The 19,525-nt window shown below is 37.6% G+C and overlaps 1 pseudogene; it reads left to right on the top strand.

Annotated features, from left to right (window-relative positions):
- The first annotated feature begins 1,403 nt into the window (after positions 1-1,403).
- The window catches only part of LOC111196362 (NACHT, LRR and PYD domains-containing protein 12-like), a 28,175-nt pseudogene continuing 10,053 nt past the window's right edge, over positions 1,404-19,525 (top strand).

The raw sequence follows: 19,525 nt of genomic DNA, 5'->3' as shown, positions 1-19,525 counted from the left end.
TTAATTATGATTTTCTTTTTCCATATCAGCTATCAGCTGTGCTTTAACTGATAAAACTGAGTTCAGACTGAGCTTCAATTAGAACAGGTTTTCCAGAGTAAGATCAATCCCTCAACAATATATTTATATTTATATAATGCTTATGTTATATATTTTAAACTTTACCATAATAAACATTCTGCACTTTTAACACACCTTTTATATTCAGTTCTGGTAGTATAATAAATTAAATTGGAGAGATATAATCTACTTCTGGTAGATGTTTAATGGAAAATGAGAATAATGTGAATTGTACCTTTTTGTATTAATCAGGAAAAATAATTTAAATAAAAATGATGCTGAAATAATAAGGGTTAGATATGTTTAAACTCTTCCAGGTAAAAATAGAGAAAGGTGCACTGTCTCCATCTAGTTGTCTCCATCCACTGTCTCCATCTAGTTTATCACTACATAAAATGTAGTGATAAACTACATTTTATATAAAAGCACTTACAAAATAAAGCTAAAACATTATGACCATCTGTATAGTGTTACTAAACATGAGATAACTAGTTTAGCCTGCCTGTTAAGTGATTCTGGCTCTTCACTCTCTAGCTCATTATTCCACACTGATTTGGTAGCAGAAATTGGACACTGAGGAAGTCCAATCATATTTGGATTATGTAAATATCTGATCCTTTATTCTGGAGGAAGAATATGAAAATACGCTGCTATTTACTTTTTTAGTTTGAAGCTGTTTAAAGACCCGCTGACCTCCAGTTCCTCATTAAATTCTATTAAACCTATCAGAATGTTTTTCCCCAGAAGGGCGTGATTTTCCCACGATTACGTGATGTCCTCTATTGCTATTGGCTATGAGAAAGAGGCGCTTAAGGTTCTCTATAACTTTTCCCTTGCAGTCCTCTTTTCACTAAATACTGCGACATTTCTACATTTTGTGGATCTTTTCTTTAACTGTGTTCTCCAAGTTTTCAGAAATAATTCGTTTTTTATTCTTTCTCTAATAATAAATAAATTAATAGTTTTGACCTCAAAGACACATTTGTTATTATAAATAAAAAGGACCACTTGACGCTACTGTACTTTATTGTTTTAATGTAAATTTTATATTCATTAATAAATGTTTTTTCATGAGAAAAGACCTTAAAATAGTTATTAACCACAAAAATACTACATTTCAGATGTAAAGTTAATAATGGAATTTTTAAACTGTTATTGTAATGTTTTTTTATATTTGATCATAATAACTAGTGATATTTCTTTCACATAACAGTGACTGTTGGAGTTTTGTAAATTGTATTATTTGTGCACAGTGTATTATACAATTCATTAAAAATAAAAAGAGTGAAGGATTGGGCGGGCCAAGAGAGATCAGGGTAGGTGACACATGAATAGGGGGCGGGATGGATAGAAGGTAGGCGGAGGTGTGAACAGTGGATGGGGCGGGGCTTAGAGAGAGACAGGAGACTCGCTGACTGGGGGCGGGGCTTATAAAGAGACAGGTGAGACGCACTGAAGGAGGAAGTGAAAGTAGGTCCAGTTTCCTCCATTAGAAGAGGACAGAAGTCCGGATTGACTCGGTAAGTTCAGAACTGAAGAGAATGTAGAACAGAACCGTGTAGCTTAAAGTCAGAACCGGTGTTCTGTCGAATTTTGCTACCCATCGATACATGCTTCCCAAAGGTACTGCGCATGCGCCGACCTACACAATTTAATTTTTTCTCGTGTTTTATGTATAATTAATCTGGTTTAGGGGGGGTTATGTGCATTAAACAACCTGGACGCACTATCATTGCACAGAAGTGTAAATGGAAACTAAAAATTACACTTATTATCATAAATAAATACAAAAGCAGTTTGTAATGAGCTATATTTACTATAACTTTGCCATGGTACAATGAATTATGCACTCCAAATCTAATAACGTACATCTACTGGAATATCACTGGGCACATGCCCTAAAATAGTGTTTCTTTTGTATTTTTACAGTTAAATATACGATTGGGGCAGCACGGTTCGACAAGGTAGCAGAATCCGACAGAACACCGGTTCTAAAGGTTCCTCAGATCCAGAACCGGTTCTTTAAGCTCAGCTCAGTGTCCGATTCCACTGGAAGAACCAGGATCAGCATGGAGATCTGAACCGTGCCTGGATCAGACCTGGACCTGGGTGGCTTTTCTCACAATTATGATTTTTACACCCTTGAATGCTTATATTGAATAAAATATGTTTTGCTCTTGTTCAGAAGAAACCGCTGCAAGTGCTTAATTCTTCTAAAACTCTGTATATGTGAGTAAATATATTCACGTCGCAGTGGAAGAGACAGAGGACTTCATAGACCAGCACTTCTACTGACTCTGTATAATGGCAGAACCACAGAGGAAACGACCCATGCACCACTGGTCCACGGATACGGAGGACCAAACCACAACAGCAGAGGTTAGTTTACTGGAATTAATCAACAACAGACTAACTATACTGGAAAAACTGCATCATGATATTAAAGACTTAAAAACTAGTATAGAGTTTAGCCAATCACAAATTAAGACCCTTCAAAAAGAAAATAACAAACTAAAAACAACAGTCAGTACGCTAAACATTCAATAGATACTATCATGAACGAAAATAAAGAAATGAAAGAGAAAGTTTTGGATTAGACGGTTTAAACAGCGTTTTTAACTAAAAATCTGCGCCTGAAAATGGCAAGTCAGCACCTGCTATAAAAAAACACTCACCTTTGAAGCAAATAGCCTAACAATTATGAGTGTATGATGACTTAGTATTTTGTTTACAAGGTTAAGATTTATTATGAGTATTGATATTTAAATTCATTAATAATATTGTAACATTAGCATTTTATTTGTTCTTTTATAGCTGTTTTATATCCCATTCAAGAACATTTAATAGTAACATGATTTGAAAAAACTCCTGAGTTTTATTTATAAGGACTTATTCTCATTTCTGTTCTTGCCTCTCCTGAACTTTTAGTCTTGACTTGTACACGTTTGCCCGCTGTGTTCAGGAAAACCACGAACCTGACAACTTTGGAGATAGGAGGGAGAGGGAAAGGTGGGAGGTTTATATATAAAAAAATAAAACTCTGTAGTTATTGTTTTTGTCAGCAGGTAGGTGCAGCAAAACTCCCTAACTCCTAAAACTGTGAAACATTTTTAATTTAATTAATTAATTTATCTTATTTTTTTCTTATTCTTTAACATTGTGAGTTTTAACTTGTTTCTTAATTGTTGTGCATGTTCTCTAGTTCTCTAGGAACCAACTGAATGCATGATGCAAATGCAAGGACATTTTAATTTAATCCATATTGAAAATTAACAAAATAACAAACAACACTAAGACTAGGAAACTAACACAAAAGTTCAGCTAGAACACATTTAACATACAACAAGTGGCGATTAAAGTGTTGTACAATATGATCAAATAACACAAACCCTCATTTAAAATAACACAAAAAACTAAACATAAAAAGAATGTAAAATACTAGCAATAAAAACAGTCATATGGAAGATTGTGATGACAAGACAAAGTTGAAGACGGGAACCAAAAGAACAAAGAAAATATGTATTTTGAAACAGATGTTTATCTGTGTGTAAAAATAGTTTAAGATTTAGATTAGATTTAGTCAGCACTTTAAAAAAAAGTAACTGTCTTTAGGGATTCACCAAATATTTACCAATTGAATATATTTGACAGAAAATGGATAAAAAGCAGATCTTATGCAGAAATCTGGGAACTTTCCTCCCTCAAAAAATCATATGGAACATATGATCTGCATCATTACCAGAGACCTCTATTAAACCTGAATCTGCTCTCCTTCAGGTTCCAACAAACAAGATAACAAGCAAGTGTTTAAGGACAGAGCAGATAAAAAAGGTGATGTAGCTCCATGTTTATTCTCTTATTTCATGTAGAGTATTATGTTCATGTGTACAGATTTACAGAGTCACACCCTGGAATTAAAATTAATTGTTTAATTGATTGCGTTTCAGAACATGCCTACAAATTGAATATGTGATTTTGATGTGATTATTGTGAAACAAACACCAAACAGGACAAAATAACAGAAAACCTCAATGTGCAAAACTATTCACCCCCTAATTCCAGTACTTTGTAGAGGTAACTTTTGCAGCAGTTGTAGCTTCAGGTCGCTTTGGATAAGTCTGTATGAGCTTCCATTCCTCAAGGAAACGCTGTTCCAGCTCCTTTAACTTCTTAATTAAATTGAAGTCTGGGCCATTCAACACATGTAAATATTTCCCCTTAACGTTCTCCTCTCCCAGGTCATGAGTTGTGTTGGCTCCCCCTCCTGGCAGTTTTTGTTGTGGCACCATGATCTTTCTAGTCAAGTCAAGTCAAGTAGTTTTATTGTCAATGCTGCATATGTACAGGACATACATAGAATTGAAATTACGTTACTCTCCTTCCCAATTTTACAGCAAGTACAGATAATGGATAATAAAGAAAAATAAAGAAAAAGGGGAGACACTATGTGTACAATACAGCAGCAGGGACACAGACATACATGAGACAGAACAAGGTGCAGTAGTGGTGGGGGTGAAATAGATATATAAATAGAAATAAAAAGAAATAAATATATAATCTAAATCTAAATGAGTGGGAGACACTATATGTACAATACAACAAAAACACAATAGACATTTGTGAGACAGAAGATAATAGTGCAATATTAATGGTGATTAAGATCAAGTGACAATATAAATAGAACCCGTATAACAGTAGTGCAATGTTGTATCTAGCTTAAGGCTGGTAAAGTTCTTAAAGTTCTATTTGATGATGAAGGATTTGAAGGTGCTTCAAGGGGATGATCAGTGACAACAACTATCCCTAACTTGTTTTGGAGAGCTCCTTGGTCTTCATGGTGTTTTAGGGTTTGTGGTGTTTTCTGACTACTGTTTGAGTCTCTGAAGGGACTCATATTTTGTACAAATTCCAGTCCACATAATCAAAACTGTCCTGAAGTGTAGCATCTGATTGGTCAGAGCAGCAGCGCACCTCCCTGGTGGCAGCTCCTGTTTCAGCCTCTGTCTGTAGCTGGGCAGGAACAGGATGGATAAGTGATCCGATTTGCCGAATGTGGGTTGGGGGAGGGCCTTATAGACATCCTGGATGTTTGTGTAGCTGTGTTCTTTGTGTTGATGAGCCTCGTGTAGCTTTCCGAGTGCAAAATCTGAGTCAGTGTGCGGGTGGATGGATACCACTGCTAGACACATACCCATATTCTCAGCCAAACCGGCCAGCAGGGGATGATCAGAAAATCCAGCTGTGGCAAGCGAAAAGACTCAATATTTGATATTGATTTAAAATGAACATTCCTCACACCAAGCATTGTTGATCAAAAAAATACACCACCACCTTTGTTTTTCCTGGAAAGCTCTTTGGTTCTGTTGGCGGGTTCAATAGTGTGGTCCAGGATGTCCACAGATTATCAGGTGTCTGTGAGGCAGATAACACTGCACGTCTCAGCCTGAGGAGTACATTAGCCCTCCGTCCATTTGTCTGGTGTCTTCAATGCATGTGTGGGTGGGTAACCCAGATGAATAGCGCTTCAACTATGTTTGCAAACAAATGATCAGCATTGTGTAATTGTGTAATAGTTTGCAGTCAGTGATCGATGATTTGATTTCCAGAACTGTTTGTCGGTGGTAGATAATGATGCTCCCATCACGCCAGCCATACTTGGCACCATCTTGATGATGTCATGTGTAGGTTTACATAGAGTAATGTGTCTAGTGTTGTCTTGACTGGACAGACTTGCAGATGCAATAAAAGTATTTTATTTAATAAAGGGGATGGACAAAGGGTTTGTTAAATTAAGCAGTTTCAACACTGGTAAACAGCAGCAAGAGCAATTAAACATACTGATAACGATAAACAGTCCAAGGGTCTTACACGGCAGGGCAATATCTCAGGACAGGCAGAAATTAGGAAAAAACAAACAGGGGGACAAATAAGAGAGCTAATACGGGAAATAGATAAATGCTTTGTAAAGTGGAAAACCAGCAATACTTGACAGTGGGTGAGTAGAGTGAAGGTGTGTTTATTGTGTGGTGAAAAGGTGAATTTAGTATTCTGGTGATGAGCTTTGTGTGCAGTGTCATGTGATCATGTGAGCGAGTGATGTCAGTGTGAGATGCATTCTGGGTATCGTAGTCTGAGGGCTGGAGAGTGTGGGAGAGACATGACAAGTGTATAGTTTTTTGTATAAAATCATGTGTATAGATTTATGCCCAGGTGTGTAGATTTACATAGAGTAATTTGTTCAATGTATAACATTAGATTCAGGTGTATGGCATTATGTAAGTATAAGTAAAAAAAAAGATAGATTATATGTAACATTATTTAAATGAAACATGATCCAGGTCCACTCTTACGTATTTTGTCAAAAAAAAAAACATCCCTAATAAAAAAACTGACATAATTCTTCTACAATTGTTCTGTAGATACAATTGAAACTCTTTTGCTCTCATGTGAACACAGATCAAACGGGTCCTGTCCAGACCATCACAACCCAGAATCCCACAGCTCCCAGTGAACTGATCCAGAACACCACAGCTCAGAGTGGAGCGACTGTCAATGCTCCTGTTCTACAGCACAATGTGATTCATGGCCCAGTTACTATTATCACAGGATCTGACTCTAATCATAAAGGTACATGAAAAATATTTCTGAAGACTTAAAAACGATGAAAGTGAAAGGTGAAATGACAATTGGTTAGTCATTTTAATATCATAACTTAGTGTAACAGTTTATTTTAAGTGGTATTTTATGATTTAAGAATCATTTTATTATTGTTTATCATTATATTTTAATATTAAAAAATGCACTTTATTATTTGCAAAATATTTTTAACGTTTTGTTTTTTTAGAAAACCTAAAGGCCATTGAGAGACTATTGTGATTTGATACGTAAAACATGACTTATAATATAAATATAAAATCATTCATCTATTTCCCTGTAAAGTATGTTATTTACCAAGACGTTGCAGTAACCGTCTGGATATTCTGAGTCTCTGTATAACAGTTTGAATTTACTGTTCCCTCAAAATAAGCCATTAATTTCTACTGGCAATGCAACTGGCAACAAAAGTGAGTGCACCCCTAAGTGAGTCATTCAGAGGGTAATAAGCCATCTAGACTCATAACTGATCAGATTGCTGTGGCTCAGAGTGGTCCAGTGAATTCAAGCTCTGCTGCTATGATTTGAGAGTTGCTGGTTCGAATATCGGTCATGCAGCTTGCCATCAGCAGCCAGAATGTGATTAGAGAAAGTATCTAAAATTCCTCATGTCAAACATTCACACAACTCAGAAAAAGTATTAATCTTACGAAACTGTGTTTAATGTTAAAGATATAAAAAATATATTGTTTTAAATTGGATTAATAACAAGGCAGAGTCTGACTTCACACATATGGGAGGAGGCATGTGCTAGTCTTCACACTCCTGGTGTTGGGGGCATTATTAGTGATACGGGGTGTCTTAATGAGCGGGTTGGGTAATTGGCCTTCCAAATTGGGGAGGAAAAAAGGAGGAAAAATTTAAATAAAAAAAGGCCTTACCTGATTTTTATATTCTTTATTCTGTACTCATGTTCACTCTCTCAGGAAGAGACAGAAGAGAAGAGGTAATGGGAAAGACTGCAGGGTTAACATATAAATAACAATTTCAGTTTAAACACCATAGCTTGTATTAGGTCATATCATATATCATATCAAATTTATTTGTATAGTACTTTTTACAACTGGTGTTGGCACAAAGCAGCTTTACAGAAACGTGATCACAGGAAAAACAATCAGGCAAAACATAAAACCTAGAAAATACAGAATACAGAACCCCCAGTGAGCGGGGGTTGAGGTCGTTGCATTTTGGGGGCAGTGTGGTTTGCAAGATAAGATGCACATTACTGTTGTAGCTCAGTATCTCCTTAAAGGTGTAAGTTAAGTTTTTAAAACGTTATTAATGCAAGCAGATAATCAATCCAGTTGCCTTACCTGAAATGTCTCACTTACCACGTTACTGACATGTTCCAGACATGTTTCCTTTATTCTGTATATACAACCCCTGGCAAAAAGTATGGAATCACCAGTCTTGGATGAGCACTCCTTCAGACATTTCATTCTGTAAAACAAACTCTGATCAAAAACATGATACAATAATAAGGTCATTCCAAAGTGCAACTTGTTGGCTTTCAGGAACACTCAAAGAAATGAAGAAAAAACATTGTGGAAGTCAGTGAATGTTACTTTTATTGACCAACCACAGGGAAAAAATATGGAATCACTCAATTCTGAGGAAAAAAGTATGGAATCATGAAAAACAGATAAACAAAAGATGATTCAAAATACATCACTAGTATTTAGTTGCACCACCTTTGGCTTTTATAACGGCTTTCAGTCTCTGAGGCATGGACTTGATGAGTGACAAACAGTATTCTGCATCAATTTGGTGCCAACTCTCTTTGATAGCAGTTGCCAGATCAGCTTTGCAGGTCGGAGCCTTCTTGTGGACCATTTTTTTCAATTTCCACCACAGGTTTTCAATTGGGTTGAGATCTGGACTATTTGCAGGCCATGACATCGACTGAATGTGTCTTTCTCCAAGGAATGCCTTCACTGTTTTTGCCCTATGGCACGATGCATTGTCATCTTGGAAAATTATTTCATTATCTCCAAACATCTGTTCAATTGAAGGGATGAGAAAACTGTCCAAAATGTCAATGTAAACTTGTGCATTGATAGAAGAATTAACCACAGTCATCTCCCCAGTGCCTTTGCCTGACATGCAGCCCCATATCATCAAGGACTGTGGAAATTTGGTTGTTTTCTTCAGGCAGGCCTCTTCATAAATCTCACTGGAACGGCACCAAACAAAAGTTCCAGCATCATCACCTTGTCCAATGCAGATTTTTGACTCATCACTGAAGATAACTTTCATCCAGTCATCCACAGTCCATGATTGCCTCTCCTTAGCCCACTGCAGTCTTGGTCTTTTATGATTAGGTGTCAATGATGGTTTTCTTTTAGCTTTCCTGTATTGAAATCCCATTTCCTTTAGGCGATTTCTTACGGTTCGGTCACATACATTGGCTCCAGCTTCTTCCCATTTATGCTTCATCTGTTTAGTTGTACTTTTTCGGTTTTCAAGACAAATGGCCTTAAGTTGCTTGTCTTGACGCTTTGATGTCTTTCTCGGTCTACCAGTACGCTTGGCTTTAACAACCATTCCATGCTGTTTGTATTTGGTCCATATCTTGGATACAGCTGACTGTGAACAGCCCACATCTTTAGCAACCATGCGTGAAGAGTTACCTTCTTCAAGAAGTTTCACAATCCTCTCTTTTGTTTCAAGAGACATTTCTCTTGTTGGAGCCATGGTTCTTGCCACTCTAATTCGTCCAGCAGCCCTCCAAGGTGTCATGACTGCAGGTGTTTTTAACTGCAGACTAACGAGCAGATCTAATCTGAGGCAGGTGTCCATTTAGGGAAATTAAATTGACTGGGTGTGTCCTTATTTTCTACCTTCAATTTGAGTGATTCCATACTTTTTTCCTCAGAATTGAGTGATTCCATATTTTTTCCCTGTGGTTGGTCAATAAAAGTAACATTCACTGACTTCCACAATGTTTTTTCTTCATTTCTTTGAGTGTTCCTGAAAGCCAACAAGTTGCACTTTGGAATGACCTTATTATTGTATCATGTTTTTGATCAGAGTTTGTTTTACAGAATGAAATGTCTGAAGGAGTGCTCATCCAAGACTGGTGATTCCATACTTTTTGCCAGGGGTTGTAGTACATTGTGACTATTGACCCATCTCACAAGGGGCATCAATAATGAATGCTTGGAAGATCAGTGGAGCATTACGAAGTATGAATAGCATGACACAGTATTTGTATTTCTACCTAGTGGTGAAAAAGCACACAATGTGTACTTTTTCCATTGTTACGATAGCAAAGACACACTGACATACCCTAAAACAAGCTGCACTGTGCACGGCTCATTGAAAGTTCAATAAAATATGGCCATAAATTTATGGAGCTCCCAATGGTAGATGACCAGACAGAAAAAATTAAGGCTTTTTTTTTTAATGGGGACAAAGAAAGTAAATTCTGATGAGGCCAGGAGTAATGTGAGCCATGTTTCTACAATAAGCCTAAGATGATTGAAGCATCCAGGAACAGAAAACGAAGTAGTTCCTCGTGAAGTAAGCTGGCTCACTCATGGCAGAGATGCTCTGTCATCTAATGAAGATACCCTAAATGTGGTCTCCAACACCGTCCTTGTGTATAAAATTTCCCTCCACCTGAACTCTTTGTGGACAGTATTGTAAAATGTGATCAGCACTGGCACAATACATAGAGGCAATTCAAATTGCTTTACAAGAAGGATGTTTTAAAAGAAAGTTTCAAGAAATTAGGTTACCGTCTGAGCCTCATGGCTTCTATGACTTTTTATTAAGTTTGGGGTAAAAAAATAAAAGGCTTTAATTTTAGGCACAAAAGCAGACAGAGAAGTCTGAATACAGGCTAAGGTCAAAACCAAAGAGAGAATAAACCAAGACATCAGAGCCAATGGAGAGATCCTAAGTGAACAACAACGATTGGGGTTCCGATCTAGATCCTTAATTAAGCTGGTTAAATTGTAACTATGTTGCAAGTGTACTTTCACCTTTATTTTGTTTTATTAAATAAGTCTCTCCATCTGAGAATAACATTAATTAATGTATGGATTAAATATTCCTGATAGAATGATGGTAGGCACAGGCTGGGAGCGGCAGAGATAACAGACAATATGATGCAGATCCAATATATTACAGCTTATAGTTTCTGTGTGTTACATGCACACTCCCTTATGTAACCTAATAGTAAATATAATGTCTGTATTAATTTTATCAATTATAGTGTGTAATGTTTGATTGTTTTGTTTCTATCATACAGTGGCTGTAAGAAAAACAGAAAAAGAGAAGCTCAAAAGGATCATCATCGATCGCTATGCAACATTATACGAGGGAACAGAAAAGAGAGGGAAGCACAACTTCCTGAACAAGATTTACTCAGAGCTGTATGTGGTGGAGGACTGGAGGGGAGGAGTCAATACAGATCATGAAGTGATTCGGATGGAAGCCAGACCCACAACACATGCATCAACAGACAGTGAAATGAAGATCAGTGAGATTTTCCATGGAGATTTTAACATTAAAAAAAGTGCTCACAATGGGAATAGCTGGGATTGGGAAAACCGTCTCTGTTCAGAAGTTTGCTCTGGATTGGGCTGAAGGAAAATCCAATACAGACATAGATTTTGTTTTTATTATTGCTTTCCGAGAGCTGAATCTTCTAAAGGATGAAGAGTATGACCTTCCAGGGCTTCTTCATCATCTGTACCCACAGCTAAAACATTTGAAAGAAGCTGGACTTTTTGATGATGAGTGTAAATGTGCTTTTATCTTGGATGGACTGGATGAGCTCAGGAAGCCTCTGGACTCTGGACCAGAAGAAAATGTCCTCTATAACACAGAAGTCAACTGTAGACATTCTGGTGACCAGCCTCATCACAGGAGCACTGCTTGAGTCTGCTCTTGTCTGGGTCACCTCCAGACCTGCTGCAGCAGATCAGATCCCACCAGATTACATCCACCGGAAAACAGAAGTACGAGGATTCATCACAGACCAGCAGAAGGAGGAGTACTTCAGGAAGAGAATACAGGATGAAGAACACTCTAACAGAATCATCTCACACATTAAAAAGGTGAAGACACTCTACATCATGTGCTACATACCAGTCTTCTGCTGGATCGCCTACACTGTGCTTCAGGAACTCATCAAGAACAAAGTAAAAGAAATCCCTAAAACTTTAACTCAAATGTATGCACACTTCCTGAACATTCAGATGGACACTAAGGGCAATAAATATGACAAGACTCTTCAGAAAGATACTAAAAACCTCCTGAAATCCAACAGAACTGAGCTTCTGAAACTGGCTGAACTGGCTTTCAAGCAGCTGATGAAAGGCAGTGTGATGTTCTACGAAGAGGACCTGAGAGAGAGCAGGATTGATGTCTCTTACTCTGAGTATTCTGGGATCTTTACTGAGATCTTTAAGGAGGAATGTGTGCTTTACCAGAGTAAGGTCTACTGCTTTGTTCATCTGAGCTTTCAGGAGTTCCTGGCTGCTGTTTATGTGTTCCACTGCTACGAGACTAAAAATCTAAAGGAACTGCAGTGTCTTAATCCATGGTATGAAGAGTGGTCTGAGAAAGTTACACTAGATGAGCTGCTGAAAGGAGCTGTGGATAAAGCTGTGAGGAGTCAGAACGGATACCTGGATCTGTTCCTCCGTTTCCTGCTGGGTCTCTCACTGCAGACCAGTCAGAGACTACTACAGGGTCTTCTGACTTTTACACACAGCAGCACAGAGAGAACCAAACAACATATAAAGAAACACATCAAAGGAGATGTATTTTACAAATCTCTTTCTACTGAAAGATCCATCAATCTGTTCCTCTGTCTGTCTGAAATGAAGGACCAGTCTCTCTCCGGAGAGCTTCAGGAGTATCTAAACTCAGAGAAACACTCAGGACAGGAGCTCTCTCCTGGACAGTGTTCAGCACTAGCCTACATGCTTCTGACCTCAGATGAAGTTCTTGAGGAGCTGGACTTGAAGAAAATCAACACATCACCTGAAGGTTACAGCAGGCTGATCCCAGCCCTGAGCAAATGCCGAAAGGCACGGTGAGTGATCCACATGAATACAATGCAGTAATTTTAATTCAAATAATGTCCTAAAATACTAAATACAGTTAAATGAAGTTTCCACATACCAGAATTCAGTTTATTCAGTACTTGTTTTTTTCTTATTTGTATAGAACCTGTCATTGACAGGGGTAATTCAAAGTGATTTACATAAACCAGGAAAAAAGACATAAAAAGTAAAAGCAAAAAGCATTAAAATGTAAATGTTATTAATTGTTAAAAAGAAAAAAAAAGTGTTACAGTAATCAATCCTGCTGAAAATAAAGGCCTAGACGACGTCCAGGTAACTCTTCTGGTAATGGTTCGTCCTTCTGGCTTTTGGATCCAAGAAAAGTTTCACACAGTTTAAAAAAAAATTGATCTGGCCGTTTTCCTTGTTTTTCCTTGTCTTTCTGAACAATGGTTTTGTAAGCTGCAAAGCCACACCCCTATTTATTTTTCTGGTGTTGTTTGCATTGTGCATTATTGGTGGTGGTGCCACCTACTGGCTGGCTAGGGTACCTACAACAGATTAGAGTTTATTACAGAAGGGACTCAGCTCATAAGGATTGTGAGGGAAAAGCAAAGTCAGTAACAGAATGGCAGCAAATCTAAACAACATATCCAAGAGTGGTCAGGAAAAGCAGAGTCATACACTGTACATCCAGCAACACAAGGAAGCAGGCAAAAGAGAGGTCCAAAAATACAGAACAGTCGGCAACAGGTAACCAATAAAATGGGCAAGGCAAAGGCGACAGACAGTAATACAAAAACGGGTCAGAAACGAGGTAGAAAAAATATTAATTTGTATTTTATCTTATTAACTAATATTGAACTCTGTTTTGTGGCTCTGTTTTGAGAACAGAGTGCTCCTGCTCCTGATGCTGCTGTAGAGAAAAAGAGAGAGAGCTCTATCTTACACTCTGATCAAGGCATGTTGTGATGCTCAATCAAGAAATCACTTAAATAGAACCTGTCTAACAAAGCAAAGTAGACCAAAAGATACTCAAAAGTTAGACATTGTGTAAAAAGTAATTTTAAACAAATGAAGAAAGTAATTGAGATCTATCAGTCTGAAAAAGGTTCATTTCTAAAGCTTTGGGGCTCCATCGAACCACAGTGAGCTATTATTCACAAATGTTAAAAAAAAAGGGTTAACCCTTCCAGGAATGGCCAACCGACCAGAATTATTTCAAGAGAACAGCAAAGACTCATCCAAGACAACAACATCCAAAGAACTGCAGGCCTCACTTACCTCAGTTAAGGTCAGCGTTCATGACTCCATTTTGACCTACCAAGTACCAAGATTAAAGCCACTGCTGAGCTAAAAGAACATTAAGACTCCTCCCAATTTTACCAGAAATCATTTTTATGATCTTCAGCACGTTTGGGAAAATACTCTGTGGACTGACAAGACAAAAGTAGCACTTTTTGGAAGGTATGGGTCCCATTACATCTATCATGAAAGTAACACCAGTTTGGGGCTGTTTTGCTGCTTCAGGACCTGAAAAACCTGCTGTTATTAATGGAACCATGAATTCTGCTGTCTACCAAAAAGTCCCGAAGAACAATGTCCGCCCATCTGTCAGACAGAAAAATCAGTCAACAGCCAGAGAGGATAGCACGTACCAGAGTGAGGGACAGTCCGAAGGTCATACACGGTGTGGCAAAAAACAGAGAGGTAATCCAAAAATCAGAAACAATAAAAACAGTCCAGGAAATACACAGATCCAATAGCAGAGAGAGGGCAAAAATTAGAATAGAGGTAGAACAGTCCAGAGAGTCAAAACCAGAAGATCAAATAGGAACAATAGGAAAACGCTTAATGAAGGCTAACTAAACAATTACTTGGCACAGAGTGTACATAAAGGGGGTTTTTGTACTGTGGGAAATCAATATTCAGGGCTTCCGGTTGGTGGCATGTGATCATGATGCATGATGTCAGAGTGTGGAGTGTTCTGGGAAGAGTAGTTGGGAGACTGTAGATTGTCTGCAGCGCTGAATGTGGGAGAGACAGGAGCGCTTTTAGCACCAGGCCTGACATTGTGTTTGTATATTATACCTTTATTTTGATAAATTCTCTAATAAACATAAATGGAAATAGACATTACAAATGTAAGGCATTTTCTGTCATTTCATATTTCCACTGTATCAAAACTGTTTTACAGGATAATGTGTGTATTACATGTATTTTTAAGTAAAATCTTTTGTGGTCATTCTTGTTTTTCAGACTAACGTCATGCCATCTTGGAGTAGAGACATGTGAACATCTGCAATCAGTTTTAAAGCTTGAAAACTCCTCCCTGAAAGAGCTGGACCTCAGTAACAATGACCTGCAGGATTCAGGAGTGAAGCTGCTATCTGCTGGACTGAAAAGTTCACACTGTAAACTGCACATTCTCAGGTCAGTGTTTCTGTCACTTTATTCTAAACAGACTAAAGGGTAATAGATCAAATCAAATCAAATTTGATGGTATATCGCTTTTTACAACTGGTGGTGTCACAAAGCAGCATTACATAAACATGATCACAAGACAAAGAATCAGGCAAAACATTAAACATGAAAAACTACAGAATACAGAACCCCCAGTGAGCGAAGACAAGGAAAAACGCTCTCAAAGCTGCAGGAGGAGGAAGAAACCTTGGGAGGACCAAGACTCACATATAAGGGGGGACCATCCTACCTCTGATCAAATGGCTTTTAACTGAATTTTAAAAAATCTTTATACATCCACATAGCTCTAATATATTCAGGAGTATAGCAGTGCCACTAATAGAAGAAGTTAGAGTTTATGTAAGCTTGGATGTAATCAGTAGTGGAGAGTAAGATGGATGATGAACAGCTGATCTGTGGTGGGAGGTGGATGGAGAAGAGCTGACTTCAGAAACTCCATCAGTCTGGCCGGACAGGAGACACGAGAGCCTGAGGGTCCAACATCCATCCGTATCGGGTCAGACAGGTGGGCAGTCAGAGATGAAATTAGTTTTGATTGGATTTAGGAAGAACAGAAAATATGAAATATTATCAGAGGATGATTTCTCTAATGACTCTGGATCTGAATAAAACAGCCTAACTAAAGGGAGAGAGCCAGAAGGTAACATAGACATGGAGGCTCCCTAAAACACTGGCATCCACCCACTCCACCCTCCACAAACCTGAGTGACCGTGTGCAGTTGGAGAACAACAGCACCAGCATCTCAGTTTACCCACAATTCCCTCTGTCCATGAATCCCTGGATCTGCAGCCTTATCTAAAGGGAAAAACATTAATTACCAAAAGCTAAACTAAACAAGTAAGTTTTTAGCCTAGACTTAAAGATTGACTCTGTGTCTGAGTCCCGAACATATTCTGGGAGATTATTCCAGATTGGGGAACTTTATATGAGAAAGCTCTTCCTCTTGCAGAGCTCCTATAAATTTTAGGAACTACTAAGAAACCAGCACCATGAGATTGCGGTGGTCCATAAGAGGAGATGAGGTCTCCCAAATAAAAGAGCTCATTGTAGAGAGCCCGTGTAGGGCTTTATACGTTAACAGGAGAATTTTACAGTCAAAGTGGAATTTGACTGAAAGCCAGTGCAGTGCTGATAGTACTGAACTAAGATGCTCAAATTTTCTACTTTTGATAAATTTACTAGTTTTAAAAAGTTTTTTAGTTTTAGTAAGGACCCTGGCTGCAGCATTTTGAACTAGCTGAAGGTAACTTAAGTTACTTCAGGAACATCCTGACAGTAGCACATTACAATAGTCTAGCCTTGAGGTAATGAAGGCATGGACTAATTTTTCTACGTCAAGCAGGCTTTTCTGAGCCTGGCAATGATGCAGAGGTGTAGAAAAGCTGTTCTAGTAACATTTAGATATGTGTTTATCAAATTCTAGATCTGAATCTATGATAACGCCAAGATTTTTAGCCGCTGAACCAGGTGTGACGAAGTCGGCCAGATTTAGCATTAAGTCTGATTATTTATTTCTAGCAGGTCTGGGGCCTAATAGGAGACCTTCTGTTTTATCACTATTTTATAGGAGAAAGTTGTACTACATCCACGATTTCACATCTTTTACACAATCCTCAATTTTCTTATTCTCACTCTGTCATCAGGTTTGGCTGATATGAAGAGCTGCGTGTCATCCGCATAACAATAAAAAATTATCATGTTATCATGTCATGTTTTCTAATGACTTTGTCCAGTGGGAGCATATATGGTTGATTGAGTGAACGCTGGCGTGTTTGTCTGCCGCTGCTCTCCGTTTTTTTTTTTTTTTGTTTTTTTTATGTGAAAAAAATCTAAAAGAAACGATTTTATTCCACTTCACAATTAGTGTACTTTGTGTAGGTCTTTCACTTAAAATAGCAATAAAAATGTTTTATGTTTGTGGTTTTAAGGGGAGAGTGTGTGAATAATTTTGCAAACAACTGTATTTCACAGTTAAATGGTGTTTCTATTCTTTGCCTGTCAATTCAAACATTATCTTATATCAGAACACTATGCAGAACAGTTTGTGTTTGTATACTATACCTTTTTTGATCAATTCTCTTATAAATGGAAATGGAATTTACTCTGTATCAAAACTGTTTTACAGGATGATTTATACTGTTATTGAAAATTGTGTATTACATGTATTTTTAAGTAAACTCTGTTGTGTTCGTTCTTGTTTTTCAGACTAACTTCATGTCATCTAGGAGTAGAGACCTGTGAAAGTCTGGGATCAGTTTTAAAGCTGGAAAATCCCTTGAAAGAGCTGGACCTCAGTAACAATAACCTGCAGGATTCAGGAGTGGAGCTGCTCTCTGCTGGACTGAGGAGTTCACACTGTAAACTGCAGATTCTCAGGTCAGTGTTTCTGTCACTTTATTCTAAACAGACTAAAGTGTAATAGATGTCAGGGCTTAATTAAAATAAAAACATATGGTGGGTGCTGGGGTGATGAGGTCATGCCTCTGTATTTAAAGGTAATTGTCAATATTTTTACACAGTGATTTTGTTGTTTTTATCTACAGTTCCTGTCTTTAAATATTGGTCATGTCATTTTATCGGTAACTCTGTCTGATCTTAAAACCACAAGTAACACTTTGGCTACATAACACATAGGAAAATGTATCCCAAACTCTTTTTCCTTAGGTGTTATCTATCACTGAATCAGAAATGTTTAGCTGCAATATGAACCACTTCACAATGTGATATTAAAATTTAATACATATTCAATTTGTGACATTGCAACTCTATCTGAATTGCAAGATTGAAATTCAGGTGAGTAGAAGAGAAAACTATTGTTTTTTTCATAGTTTATGTTCCAGTAATGTATAAGACTTGTGTGGCAAACAAAGGCACAGAGCAAGGCTGCAGGAAAATAAAAATGTTAAAAATAAAGTTTAAAATAGGAACCAAATTAAAAGAATTATCTGTGGCTGAGTAACATCCTGTTTTTACAGCATGATCAATTAAATTCAGTTCAGGTCAAGAGGCTTTTATTGTCAATACATCTGGGTACATGTAGACGGTGCAACAAAATTTAGTTCCAGTGTAAACATGGTGCAACATGGAACAACAATGCAGTAGAAAAAATAAAGTGCAAACATGCATCGAGTGTGCAAGAAAAATTACGACACTAAAATAAATCCATTAAATACAGCCCACATGAGACAATTTAACAGACAGGACAGCAAATGAAATGTGTGTGGTGAAGATAAGGTGCAGAGATTTTACTGTGATTTTACTGTTTTATTCACATTTCCTGTTTTTTAATTTTGTCAATGTCTTTATCTGATATTTACAGAACCAGGTAACTTAGGCTACATAAGACATAGGAAAATCAGTTGCAAATATGTACCCCTTATAGGCAAAGAAAAGCATCACCGCACAGATGGTGTGCTTAGGGGGATGAGCAGTGTTACAAATAACACTTTGCATTTAGGCCAAAAAGGTCAACTTTTGTTTCATCTAACCCCAGCACCTTCTTGCACATGTTTGCTTTGTCTTTGACATGGACTGTGGCTACAAACTGCAAACATCAATGGTTTTCTTCTTGCCACTCTTCCATAAAGGGCAGATTTGTGGAGTGCAGGATTTATATTTGTCCTGTGGACAGATTCTCCATCCTGAGCTTGATTTCTGCAGCTCCTCCAGAGTGACTATGGGCCTCTTGGCTGCTTCTCTGACCAGTGCTCTCCTTGCTGCGTCTGTCAGTTTGAGTGGATGGCCAGGTCTTGGTGGGTTTGGTGTTGTAGATACTTTTTTCTATTCTGATTAATGAATTGAACAGTGCTTCTGGGTATGCTTAAAGCTTGGGTATGTTTTTTTATAGCCTAACCCTGCTTTAAACTTCTTGAGAATGCCATCTCTGATCTGTCTGGTGAATTCCTTTGTCTTCATAATGCTGTTTTGTTCATTATTGTTCTCTGACAAACTACTGAGGTGTATTTATACTGAGATTAAACTACACACAGTTGGATTAATTAATGATGTGACTTCTGAAGGCAATTGATTGTACTGAATTTTATTTAGGGATATCAGAATAAAGGGAGCTGAATACTTTTGCATAGAATTTTGATTACACTTCACAGTTACAGTCTACTTTGTTTAGGTCTATCATCTAAAATATCAATAAAAATGTTTTGTTTGTGTTTTTAAGGTGACAAATGTAAAAAAGGGGTTCAAGGGGTATGAATAGTTTTGCAAGCCACTGTTAAATGTTGTTTTCTATTCTTTGCCTGTCAATTTAAACATTATTTTAGATCAGAACACTATGCAGAACAGTTTGTGT

This window comes from Astyanax mexicanus, chromosome 1, assembly GCF_023375975.1.
Source record: "Astyanax mexicanus isolate ESR-SI-001 chromosome 1, AstMex3_surface, whole genome shotgun sequence".
NCBI lineage: Eukaryota > Metazoa > Chordata > Actinopteri > Characiformes > Acestrorhamphidae > Astyanax > Astyanax mexicanus.
The sequence above is the reverse complement of the archived record's forward strand: the minus strand, read 5'-3'. Positions and strand labels throughout refer to the sequence as shown.